Genomic DNA, 13,648 nt, shown 5'->3' with positions numbered 1-13,648 from the left:
ACACCGCCTATCCCGAGCAGAGGAGAATACCTAGTTAATAACTACGAAATCACATAACCTGTTCTTATATCTTGTTTTGTTATTATTAAATTATCAAGGCATAGCTTTTCCATAACAAATTTTGTTGGACAATCTCATTTTGTTATAATCAAGCTATTGATATACATTAACTAAATTACATTTAAATAACATGTTTTGTTGTACTATTGATCAACTTATCAGCAATAATACAACAGCAACAAATTTTTAAATCACAGCAACAATTCGACGATTATGACCTGTCCCTTTGTGTTGTTCCATTTTTGTATTCAGGTTAGAAGGAAATTTCTGAACGACTCCTTTTAAGAATTCCTTAAATAATTTTCGGATAAGCACTTGGAAGACCTGGAGGAACCTTTCGATAAATCCTTGGAGAAGTCTTCAAGAGAACTCCTAGCGCAATTTTTTTTAGAAATTCCGAAGGTAATTTTTCTGAGTAATGTTTAGAATTCTTGGCAAAATCTTTTGGAAAACACCTGGAGAAACATTTGGAAAAACTCCTGATGAAATCCTCAAAGAAATTTTCAGAGAAATTTTAAGATTCAGGATTAATGATCACAGGAAATTCTGAAGAAATCCTTGAAGGGATTCTATGCAGGATTCTGAAGTAATTTCTAGAGGAGTCTTTGAAAATCCATGAAAGATTCTGTCGAAGAGCTCTCGGAGAAATTTCTGGAATATTTTTGAAGTAATTTACGGAAAAGTTAAGATCAAATCTTTGGAAGAATTTTATGACAAAGTCACTTGACAAACACAAAGGAGTTTTTGGCGGAATCCTTAGAGAAATAAATAGAGGAATTTTAGAAAAAAATATTGCAAACATTTCTAGTGAAAGTCCTGTAGGAATCATCAGAGGAAGTTCAGGAGAAATAATAGCAAAATTGTTGGCGTAATCCTTGTAGAATCCAGGAGGAATATTCGACGTAATTCAAGAATCCAGGGAAAATCGGAGGAATTAAAACAAAATTTCCAGAAAAGTTGTAATAATCTGTACAATAAGGACTGTATCGGAAATTAACTATAAACGTTCACAATTGCCTAAAAAAAAATCTGTTCGAAATAAACATAACTTTATTTTTGGAGATACTATATAAATCTCTTAAATAAAGAATGGCAGTTCTAATTTTCAAAAATTAATCATTTAACTTGGACTTTTATCTCAAAGATTGCACAAATGTTTTTAAAATTTTGGACACCTCCTAAAAATTTAAAATTGCGAAAACTGTGGGAAAATATTCAACTTTTTCTCTTATTTTTGCGGAAATATATTCTTTTCCAGAGTGCTCATGATATAGGAAAATTATTTTTATCAAGAAAAATTCGCTCCGCAGATTAGGGCAATTCTTAAAAATGAAAAAAGGCCATTTTTCGAGGAACTCTTTTTTTTATGCGTCTTCAAAGAACGATTACGCAGATAATAAATACAAAAAGTTGAAAATTTGCATTTTTTTCGATTGGGTATGTATTTAAATCTATTGAAGAGGTAGTTTTACCAGAGAACGGAATTTTATAACCTCTAAAGATTTTTAAAACAAAGCGTCAAAGTTCGACCAAAAAGTAGGTGTTTTTTGGGATAGACCATATTGTTAATGTTGGAGGTTTTTCTATCCAAAATAAGCATTTCAAAAGTCGGTTTTGAGTGATATGTTATGTGTACATAACTGCTAGTAATAATCATTATTTTCCAGATTTTTCCCCGTACAATTTTTGTTCGTTACAAATGATTGAAACGTTAAAAATATTTAAAATAAAGACTGTTTGTCCAGATTGTTATTTTGTGTGGCATACTCATATACCCATATTTTCAATAATACTAAACATTTTCCAATTTTATTCAAGCTGTTCTAAAATTAACTATATTGTGAAGATTTCATAGAAGAACCGGAATGAAAAGACCAACCGTGCGTCGAGATAGAGGATTTTGAATGTTTATAGTTAATTTCCGATACAGTCCTTATTTCCAATATCCCCAAAATTTTCTGCAAAACTGTTGAGCACTCTAAAAATTCTTCAGTTTCTACGCTAAAAAAAACAAAACAAAAGTCACAAATTGCTATCAACGATCAAACTTTTTCAAATACACGTGTTGATTTCAAAACCCTGCTCCGAAAACAATTAAAGTAGAACAGTCATGAATTACAGGTGGAAATCGAAGCTCATCGTATTTGATAATATAGAAATTACTAAAGTTCGATTATCTTGCGACTTCAAATCTCTTAGAATGAATTAAAAGCTGAATATAGTATTCTTTGATCATTTGAAAATATGTCTTACGTCAGAGTCAGCAAGCCTCGTTGGATAAATGTACGACTCGTGCTGAAGAAATCAACTTTTCGCAACTCGTTACATAAAAAACTATTTCGATAGTGTTTATAATTTTTTAATTTTTAATAGTTTTTTTGTTTGGTGCTTATTTATTTTTGTCCCCCCCTCGTACCTGATGAGAGGTCTCGGACATAGAAGAATAATATTTGCATCGGCCTAAGTATTATAACTTATTTAGTAACGAGTTTGATATCATAGCAAATTCTGCTCTCCGATTACTATCAATAACATATTAGTATCAAAATTGGTTATGGAAATATTTTCCGAATTCACTGTTATTAAGTTGTTATTGAAACTAACAAAACAAGTTATTGAAATGGTTTTCCAGGATCATTTTTTTGTTATGGAATTTGTTATTTTGCCGCTTATGACAGACAAGTTTATAACAAAATATGTTATGGTAATAACTTGAAAATAATCGATTTTATTATTCAGTTATTTTGCCCAAATAACACAGCTCCTTATGCTGTTGTTATTCCCTTCTGCTCGGGATGTGCGTTCAATTTTAGAATACTGTAGTATAGTTTGGTCACCATTTTCAGTAACACATGAAACACGCATAGAATCAATTCAAAAACAGTTTTTACTTTTTGCACTCCGCAAACTAGGCTGGACAAGGTTGCCTCTCCCATCCTATGAAGCACGATGTATGCTCATTAATATTCAAACACTTAAGCAACGCCGAGAATTTGCAATGTTATCGTTTGTTAATGATATGGTTTCGCAGCGTATCGACTCGATGGAACTTTTATCAAAATTAAACTTTTATGCTTCTTCTAGACCACTACGGAAACGTAGCATTTTTTTCCACCAGCCATCATCATAATGATTACGCAAAATTTGGCCCTTTAAACCGAATTATGTCTATATACAATAAACATTGCCAAACCATAGACTTTACAATGACAAAAACAGAACTGAAAAAACAATTTATGTTAAATCGTAATATAAATTAGTTTAAGTAAAAACTATATATAATAAGCTTAGGTTTAAAATGTAACGAAATGGTCTACTTCTGATTGACGTCAATAAATAAATAAATAGATACCTGATACACCTTGAGTATACCAAAAAAGATCATCTACACCCTCAGTATACCTAAACGGTCTGTTAAGGCTCATCCTCTCGGGTATCTGTCTCGTGAATCTCAGCAAGCATATCACCGGGTCACTGGGAAGTATCACCGCCTTTAGCAATAGGATCAGTATTTGTCGCAATCTGACCTCTTTTTTTTTCTTCTTCTCAACCATACCGGGAAAAATCTGCTCAACAGACACCCTAACAGGAAGGTTAGGGTAGTGTGGGGTTAAGGCCGTCTTCTACAACACTAGAAAAAGCCAGGACTACTCTCTCCTCGACCCACTAAAACACATGCCTACGGTCGCCAAACCCTACGTCTCTCCGGAACCACCAAGAAGGTATTGCTTCAGAGAGGAGCTAGTGCACATCGCACCCTCAAGGTTAGCTGCGTAGCCTAGCAACAACAAACATTGATGACTCGCTCTGGAGAGTCCATCTCGGACGGTAACATGCTGGCGCTTAGCCAGTTTCCAGAGTGGTCCTCGCCACTCCCTTTGTCCTCGGAAGGCGGGCAGGGTCAACCCCGCCCGCGCCCAACTGCTTGGCAGACATCAAGAACTGATGCCCACGTGCAACCAGATCTGACCTGCCCGCAAAGGAAGGGTATCACTACCCTTCAGGCCCTATCAGATGCACTCGAAGGTTGCAGACAGCAAGGTCTCACCTACCCCGACCCTTGCCGGGGACCCCTTTCCAACCGCGGGTTCGGATCCAACCAAGTAGACCGACGCCACGACAGCAACGCTACCGGGACTTCCTCTCCGCGGCCACTTAATCGCTGTATGGGTCGATCTCGACCTCAGCGCACCGGTATGACCTACGAAGCCGACTTCGAACCCGTGAACCACATCTTGTACTGCATCTGGACTAGCCATTCTTCGAGTCCACGTACCACCTCCTCTGTAGCACCCAGACGATATGGGTGATAGCCGTTGAAACGGCGTTCCAGCCAAATTCATCCCTACACATCCTCTGGACCAAATTGTCCGGAGTTGTGTCCTCCCCGCATGTGGCAAGCATGCGGTCACGCTTGCTCACACGAACAGAACGAGTTCCGCCGTTTCCTCTGAACCATTGCACACTGGGCATTCGGGAGAATCCGCATGCCCGAAACGGTGTAGATACTTTCGGAAGCAACCATGACCTGTAAGGACATGTGTCAGGTGGAACGTAACTTCCCCATGGCGCCTATTAATCCAACTATCTACCCTCGGTATCAACCTATGGGTCCACCTTCCTTTGGGGAAACTGTCCCACGCGCGCTGCCATTTGACCACAGAGGCCATCCTGACAGTCCTGCGTATGCCTCTTGTGCCGCGCATTTCGAAGCACTCCATGTCCTCACTGATAAGAATGCTGATAGGCACCATACCAGTAATGACGCAGAGAGCGTCGTGTGACACGGTACGGTACGCGCTCGCAACCCTCAGGCACATAAGCCTGTAAGTACTTTCCAGCTTCCGTCGGTAGCATTCAGTACTTAGCGCTAGCCAGAAGCTTGCGCTTACTGGCGTACACCGCTGAGCTATTGGACATCATCCGGGACAGTGCCGCAATAGCTGTGGAGGCTCATTTACAGGCATAATCGACGTGGCTACCGAAGGTAAGCTTATCGTCGATCATCACACCCAAGTGTTTGACAGAGCGCTTTGACAGGTTAGTGCACTCTCCTACACTGATCTCCGTCTGCTGCTCCGACTTCCGGTTGTTAACAACCGTCACCTCTGTCTTGTGGTGAGCCAGCTCCAGTTTCCTGGACCGCATCCACGCCTCCACAACCTTGATCGAGTGGTTGGTACACAACTTCACCTCCTCGATCGTTTCACCGTAGACTTCGAGCGTAATGTCCGGAAAATCCAACAATCTCCACTCCCACTTGGTACTCTAACCTCAACACCTCGTCGTACATGACATGCCATAACACCGGACCCAGAATGGAACCTTGCGGGACTGTTATGTGAAAGCACTTCCAACCCATCTCCGTGTCGTAGACTAGTACACGATTCTGAAAGTAACTTTCGAGAATCTTATACAGGTACTCCGGTATCCCCAGACACAAGAGCGCATAGGCAATAGCAGACCAGCTGGCGCTATTAAACGCATCCTTACATCCAGAGTCACTACCGCGCAGAAGCAAATTCCCCTCCTCTTAGACTCGAGTGCTTTCTCGGCGGTTTTTGTAACCGACAAGAGAGCGTCTACGGTGGACCTCCCCTTCCGGAAGCCGTACTGATTGCTCGAAAGACCATTTTTGCCCTCGGTGAACCTCAACATTCTATTGAGGATGATCTTTTCGAGCACCTTCCCCGCCGTGTCAATCAAGCATATTAGTCTATATGCCGACGGGTCTCCTGGTGGTTTCCCCGCCTTTGGCAATAGAACCAAGCTCTGCCTCTTCCAAGCTTCTGGGAAAACCCCCTCGTCCAGGCATGTCTGCATAGCAGACCTGAACATCTCGGGAGCCTCTGCAATAGCTACTTTTAAGGCCAGGTTTGGAACTCCGTCCGGACCTGGGGCCTTACCTACGCTAAGGAACTTAGCTATCCCCGCAAGTTCCACATCGGTGACCCTCTCCTCATCGGAACATTCCGGGAGCCTTTGTAACGACTGCTTCAAATGTTTGGAGCTGCGTCCGGATTGGGTTCTAAGCAATGGGATTTTGCAATTAACCCTCGAGCAGTCACGTCTTCGACTACCTGCATCTCGCTCCTCGTCAGTATGCGTTCGCTGCATCCGTCGCCTTGCCCGTAATAGGTACGCTGCAGCGTACCAGCGCGCTGGTAGACTCCCATTCTTAGGATGGACTTGCATTGGCATGGTGGCATCGCATGCACGCGATAGCACCAATCCCAGCTGATCGCCGCTTAGATCGAGTAAGCTTCACTCATGGTGGAGCGCTTCCCTATATACTGCCTGCCTGCTTTTATTAGTCAGTACGGTAGCGAACTGCCAGTCGCCGTGAGTGTAGGCATCGTCTACCCATCGTCTAGCCAGATCGACATTGAACATGGCCAGTTCCTCTAGCGGCATGTGACTCTACTGGTATGTGAAACGATTTTCTCATTTCACGGCCAGGGATTGCAGTCACCGCCAATTACGCCTTCTCAGCTGTGCCATCATAAAGTCTAGCATCTGCGGCGTGAACTGCTCCATTAATCACCGAGGAGACGTCTAACAGCTACAGAAAGATACTCCATTGACTTTGGCACCCACGAAGTTCTCGAAAGTATTAGACACTAAGGCATCGTACACAAATTACGTAACGTTATTGAGGGGGGAGAGAGTCTACCGTAGCGTTACGATTCATACAAAAAAAATTGGGTTTTCAAACAAAAAGCGTTACAGGGAGAGAGATGGAGGCTGAAGTGGATGATTTTAGTGCTACGTAATTTGTGTACCATGCCTAACTCCTGCTATAGCTAGAATTAGCAATAGTTCAAATACACAGAAATAAAAATTTAAAAAACTGACTCCTGCACTGGATATTTACTCGTCGTCCATATTGCCGCCATTTTTCCGGTACCATCCGCAACCCAGTTGCCGTTACCGGTGGGTAATCAGTATGGATCCGCTACTATGGTGATATACGTCCCCCATAGAGTTTTGCATCGATATTTAACCTCAATTTTCTTCCCGAGACAGAAAAGAACGGCAACGAATGGGAATCAAAACAAACCACTGGAAAATGTCAAAATTCGAACGTTCATTCATGACCTCACCTTGCAAAATTCAATTCAGTGACTGCCTGACACATCTATTGCTGGGTTGCATCACAGTGGTTCAGGTTTAACTGCGTTACCAGTAACTGTGATTTGTCAGCTGAGATTCTCTTGAAGGCCGAACCCTTTGGGCCTACTATTCTTATCTTATATGGTATGAATACAAAAATATTTAGGGTTTCATACAAAACAAATCTTACAGGGAAGAGGGGGTGTCGAACAGTCGTGACATTTGCATGACGTAATAAATAAACAGTCCCTAATAGTTTGCGAAGTTAGCATAACAGAACTTGCAAAATAAGCAATGCTTATTAAGCATGACTAAAAACACCAAAAACTGGAACAGACTCTCATTATTTCTATAACTAACTGTCTTCAGGAATGTAGTGTCCTACCATTTAGCAATTAAAATTTACTTGCTCATCAAACCATTCACTGCTGTATCGCATTTTCACTCACAATTATTTCCGGCCCAGTTGCCGCCGTCGTCGTCGTAGTCAGTCACACAATAGTTGGAGTTTAATTTTCTACAAAGTTAAACAGAACTGCAACTCGGCGAAACTGGAACGCCCGCAGAAGCCGTTTCGCGCGTGGCAAGCAAAATAAAACACATTTTCCATCTTATTACAAATCGTGTGCTGTCTCAGCTTTCCTGTCGTCTCCATTGCAATTTCGCGCGGTACGTGCTACCACAGAACAAAGTGCACCCCACTGCAGCAAACAGCGAATAGGCGGCCCGAACGCGGCAAAACTTCTTCGACTGTGTGTAGGGGATTCTGGGGTAATATGCACCACTTAAGGAAGATGCGTCCAAATACATATAAAAAGGCAATAATTTATTGGTTTAATGCATGCATTCATTGCATATACTTTCATTCTAAGAGAAACCAAACAAAATTTTAGCCTTAATACAGTTCAGCTCTTGAAAATAACGTTTTTTGTAAAGACTAACATTACGGCTTCGTATGTTTATGCGGGGCAGTATGCACCCTTGCTCGGGGTAAAATGCACTACAACAATGGGGCAGGATGCACTCAAACAAAGGGGCAAGACGCACCACAACATTGAGGCAAGATGCACCGTCGAGTTTAGAAATATTTTTACTTCTTAGACAAAATGCATGTTTTATAAGGTTTTAAGACAAACAATAGCTCAATTTTGTTTGCGATTACTTACAGAGCACTCATAGATATGATTACAGCTTGTTTTCTATAGGTGCGTTTTGCCCCAACGAATGGAGTGCATATTGCCCCAATCAATAGCAAAAAATAAAATAGTTTAAAACCTATAATTTACGAAGATTACTGTTTAAGTTATTTTTCCTATGCTTAGCATTGCCCTCAATGAACTGAATAAACACAACAGCATTAGATGTTTGGTCGATTTTCACCATCAAATCATTCGACAAACGATCGGGAAAATTACATCAGAACCGTGCTTTTCAATTTTATTCATTTTTCTGACTAATTACGTAACGCAGATATGTAAAATTTTCCAGATGCTCATTTATTAAGACGTTCTATTAGACTGATAAGGTTTCAAAGCTCTAAAACCGATAATCCCTGAAAAACAAAGGGGGTGCGTTTTGCCTCGACAGTGCGTATTACCCCAGATGCCCCTACTTTTCTTGCGGCTGTCACCGTGGAAAAAATACATACAACTAGTTCTGCGCTATGCCGCGCAGGATAACAAACGAGAATGGCTTAAGGTTGAAGAAGTCGTCATAAATTGACTCAATGACGATGACTGTCTGCTTCTTCTTGTTCTTGTTTCTTATTTAGCACTAATTCACGTTTTTAAATAATATATACAGACTTACCTTGATCTGCGTATGTTCAATGGATAGCTGGAAAAATTATCCATATATTTTTCAGATAATTCTGAGGAATAATGCACTAATTTCTTTAAAAACTGCTAAATTGTAAATTTGTTTGAACTTACAGTTCACACCACTACCATCTCGACACTTGCCCCTGCAACGCACACATCGAGGAGAATTTTCTGTAGCACATAACTCGAAGATTTTAAAAGCTAAATTCAAACTGTTTTGTGGATTTTTGTGTCGAAGAAAAGTATTCACCACGCCCATAATTGAAGTAACTTCAGTACAACACTCACGTTTTACGCTCCAGAGACTCTAAAATCGAGTAAACAGCTTCTGAAATGTTCAAACGGCGAACAAAACTAGAACCGTGTATTGTTGATTCACATCAACAGTGCGCAACTAAAAAAATCATTTAATCAACTCCGCACCAAGCCAGCGGGCCAAAAAATGTGTCGTCTTTTTCAATGCGCTTTGACTTCGTGCTACACAACAATATCAGTAGGTCCTCACACTGCACGATCACAACGCCAAACCTCAGACAGTATACGCTCCACGACAAAGCCAAAAATCATCATCAACCGTTGGTTGCTAGTTTCATTTCTTTGCGTTCTAAGTCGAGTTTCGACAAACTTTTTTGAAATTGGAAAAAATGGCATGAAATTTTAACGCGAAATCTTCTGTTTATGATATATGATGTGACAATTATAGTTAAACCTCCAAACAATACCATATGCATGGAAAGAAGGCCTACGAAGAATCAGATTTTTTCTTTCAAATAAACATATTTCCTAAATTGGCAACCTTGTTCGTCAGCTGATCAGCTGATGTGTTCATTTAACTGCGTTTCTTCCTTGCGATACTTTGTAAACAAACATTGCTCAGCCTGAGCGTGACTTTTTAAATGAGTTGAAATATTGTTGGGGAAAATCATTTATTGACTGAAAATGAAAAGCATGAAAATTGGTACTGGGAACGAAACGGTGGAGCTAGACGGGCTGAGTTTGCAACAAGTATTATTTGTCTACGTTAGATCGAGGATTTTATTGTCGGATTCGGGAGACTTGTCAAGTGTTCTAAGCTCGATGTAGTTTCTACTTCATGAGTATTTTGAGCAGTTAAACAGTTCGTAGATGGACAGTATGGAAAAAGCGCGAAACTTCTATTCCGGAATGGTATTTTGCTAAGTTTAATTTGAGTTTTCTCCTTGGAGTTCGAAAATCTTAAGGTGTAGTCTGTTATAACTTAATATAAAGAATTGAAACATAGATTTGTAGAGATATAAAGCGAATCAAACAAATAAATTAAATTAAATGGAAGCAGAGAGACGAAAGGTATATCTTCTCTTGTGTTTTTGATGCCTGTAAGCGTGTTAGTGAACCTTCCCCGACTAGAAAATTATATCAAGTTTGTATCATATTGTGTTATGGTGTTATATTTTTTTCTCTAACTTATTATGTTATAAACAAGCTGCAGGATGATGTTAAAATAACTAAAATTGTAACAAAAAGTACACTGGTCTTATCAAGATTATAATCTATTTTGTTATAATCATATCAAAATTATAACAAAATGTGATATGAATTTAAGCCTTTGGATTACTGATGTCTATCATAATTTGATATAATTTTGTTACATTGTTTCCCAAATGTCGAAAATTCAAAACTAAATTGTAATACAATGAGTTATTAAACAACATTTATAACATAATGTGATATAATTGAGTTCAAGTGTTTTGAAAACACCAAGGATGTTGAACATGATCATATCACAATGAGTTATAAATATCATGATTTGTTAGGATTATGTTAAATTTTTCTTACAATTTTCCAATCGGGTCTGTAGTCAGCCTATTAAGTCGTATGTTTTTTTTTTCTGTACGCGTGCGCCCCTGCGACCAGTATTTTGATCTTTTGTGGCATTACCCGTATCCTTAGTATTTAGTGCATGTCGTACTACTCCATTGTCATTGAGAGACAATGAAGCATCGATTTCTGTACAGCTCTTGTAAGTCGTTTGTTATAATTCCTTCAATGAAATATAGTTCTATGAACTGATCATCATTCTTCGAAAGTGATTCGGTTCGAAAGATTGTTTAGAAAATATACTCTGTGAAAAGGGCTTCATTTAAAAATGATCCATGCTCTCCATTTGTCCTCAAGTTCTTAGTTTAGACTTTTCTCTTTTCAATTAATTAAATTAGTTTTTTAATTAGCTTATACCGCATCCTAAGCTCAAACTAACCTGCCTTTAAATTAAAACATGGTACACCTCATCTTTTTTTACGTCCAACGTTGACTGAGCGAAAAAAAAAATCTATCGCCAAACCAATGATAAAACCTAACCTTTCTATGTTTTTGAAACATCTGTATTAAAAAATATAAGATTTTTCATTTTCTAGGAGAAAGTCAGGAGTGTTATAAAATTGATATTTAAATTTATCTTTATTCATTTGAAATTATAACTACCGAATTACAATACTTATCACGCATGGAATGGTATCGTAAAACGGAACACGTGTTTTTGTGTCACACACACAATTGAGCAGATTCACAAATACCAATCAAATCAATGATTATTAAACAAAACTAAGAATAAAAAGATGAAGAAGACATCCAAAACAAGATTACAACTTCTTCAACCTTAAAACACACTGATAGTCGTAACAGGAATTGTATTTCAATGTTCAATTCACTCCAAAGCTCAGTAGAGGGGAACTGGTGGCATAAGAGCGCGTTCAAGTAGAAACGGTATACTGCCGCCCAGTTTTTTTCTTGAAGGCGACCAGCATTGGATCAGTTACAAAACCCAAAATACAAGACCCAAAATACAAGACTACCCTCCATAGAACCGTCTTCTGCCTAATTTTATATGTATGACCACATATGGTTACATGAAGCATTTTATCCTATTCGCTTCTATAATTGTCCATCCTTATATAAGCTGGGACAAATCAAAAGGTGCAGTTAACAACCTAGCGAGCATCCACGTGGTACACAGAACTGATGCGATAAATCTTACAAAGGAACATAGCCGTACCAACTACCATTCGTACGCTTATTGATCGCTTATCTCGAAATCAGGCATTAAAAAGAACCAATCAAACGATGAAAAACATCGTTCAATCTTCGAAATTGAAATTCATCTTGAGCAACTTATTGTAGTTGCTTGCTGCTGGGAGGTCTAGAAAGCGAATAGACCAATAAATATAATAGCTAAACAAGCAGGGACTGACAAGATTCAAATCGTACACTTCCTTTTGGATCGTTCATTTCCTTCCGTTGTGCTGAGCATCCGAAGTAGGTTCGTTTTCATCCGCAGCCAGGCGTATTCTGTTCCAGAGGTCCCGGTTCCTTTTTTGATTGACGCGAAGTGCTTCAATTGGTATGCATTGTGCCACTGACTGCTGCTTTGAAGGAGGATACGCTCCGAACCGCACTCGACGAGCTGAACGAATTGTATTGCGAATCGGAAGCCATCCATCTTCTCGATATGTGCCATTATTTGTCTCTATTTTTCCATCCCCAATGAATCACAGTCAGTCAGTGCGGCGGACGAGTGCGCGCCCTTGCCGTTTTTGGATTGAATTGGAAAAATCCGGATCCGGATTGCCCGAACAGAGCAATACAGATGTCAGGAAAGGACATGGGAAAAATATCCGCCCCTTATCGCTGCTTCACAAGGCGAACGAATCCATCTTGCAAGCGACAGGAAGTCGTTGCATTTATCAATCTAGCTTGCGAGCCAAACAGCTGAAGAATACCCCGCCTTGTCTGCTATCGGACAGGAAATAGTTCGAAGAAAAATGTGTTTCTGTTGTTTCGGTGCATGTAATCGATGTGCTGCATATTTTCTCAATCTCAAGATGTGGGTTTGTTACAGTGATAATGATAGCCTCCTATAGGTGCAGCTCGATTTTATTCGAAGTGTTTAACATTCGTTTTCATGGTATAATACGATACTAGATACCTTTAATATACAAATAATGAAATGTAGAAATGAGATCTTACAGAGGTCTAAGCAATGACTCAATCTCTCATTTTACAATAACGTCGTGATTGCTCTACTTCATAAGACAATAACAAGAACAGTGCAAAAGATTCTACAGTATAACTAGGCTCAAAGATAAAACCCGGATATCGCCTTCTTGTACCAACCAGAGTTGTGGTGAACATAGATTTTGTAGAGTTGTTGGCATTCTTGCAATACGCCCTGCCCGATTTTTTCTAGAACCCGTAGTAAACACGAATTGCAATAATTATGCACCTTTTCTATTTCATGATTTGCATTGTTGTCAGCCGTTAGTAGAAATCCCAAGTACACAAATTCCTGCACTACCTTGAGGGCACCTCCATATATCGTGGCATTACTTCGTATCAGCCAGTAATTTGATTTTGACACATTCACCAGCTGTCCAACCGTTGGTGCTTCGCGTTTCAGGAGCGTGTGGCAGTGACTGCGCAATAGCTGGACGTTATCAATGGCTTTGCTGCGAAGATAAATAGCAGCAAGGAATTTGCTGAAGGTCGATGTTGCTGACCAACTTACCTTACCGATCATGCTAAGGCCTGGGTGGTCTTTGCTGTACATAGTAGCTGTCTCCATTCCACTCGGTCCATGGCTGTTTGCCTCCAGTTCCGCACTCTGCATAGGGTCCACCGAT

The sequence above is a fragment of the Aedes albopictus genome, chromosome 1, assembly GCF_035046485.1.
Source record: "Aedes albopictus strain Foshan chromosome 1, AalbF5, whole genome shotgun sequence".
Taxonomy (NCBI): Eukaryota; Metazoa; Arthropoda; class Insecta; order Diptera; family Culicidae; genus Aedes; species Aedes albopictus.
Note: the sequence above shows the minus strand (reverse complement) of the source record.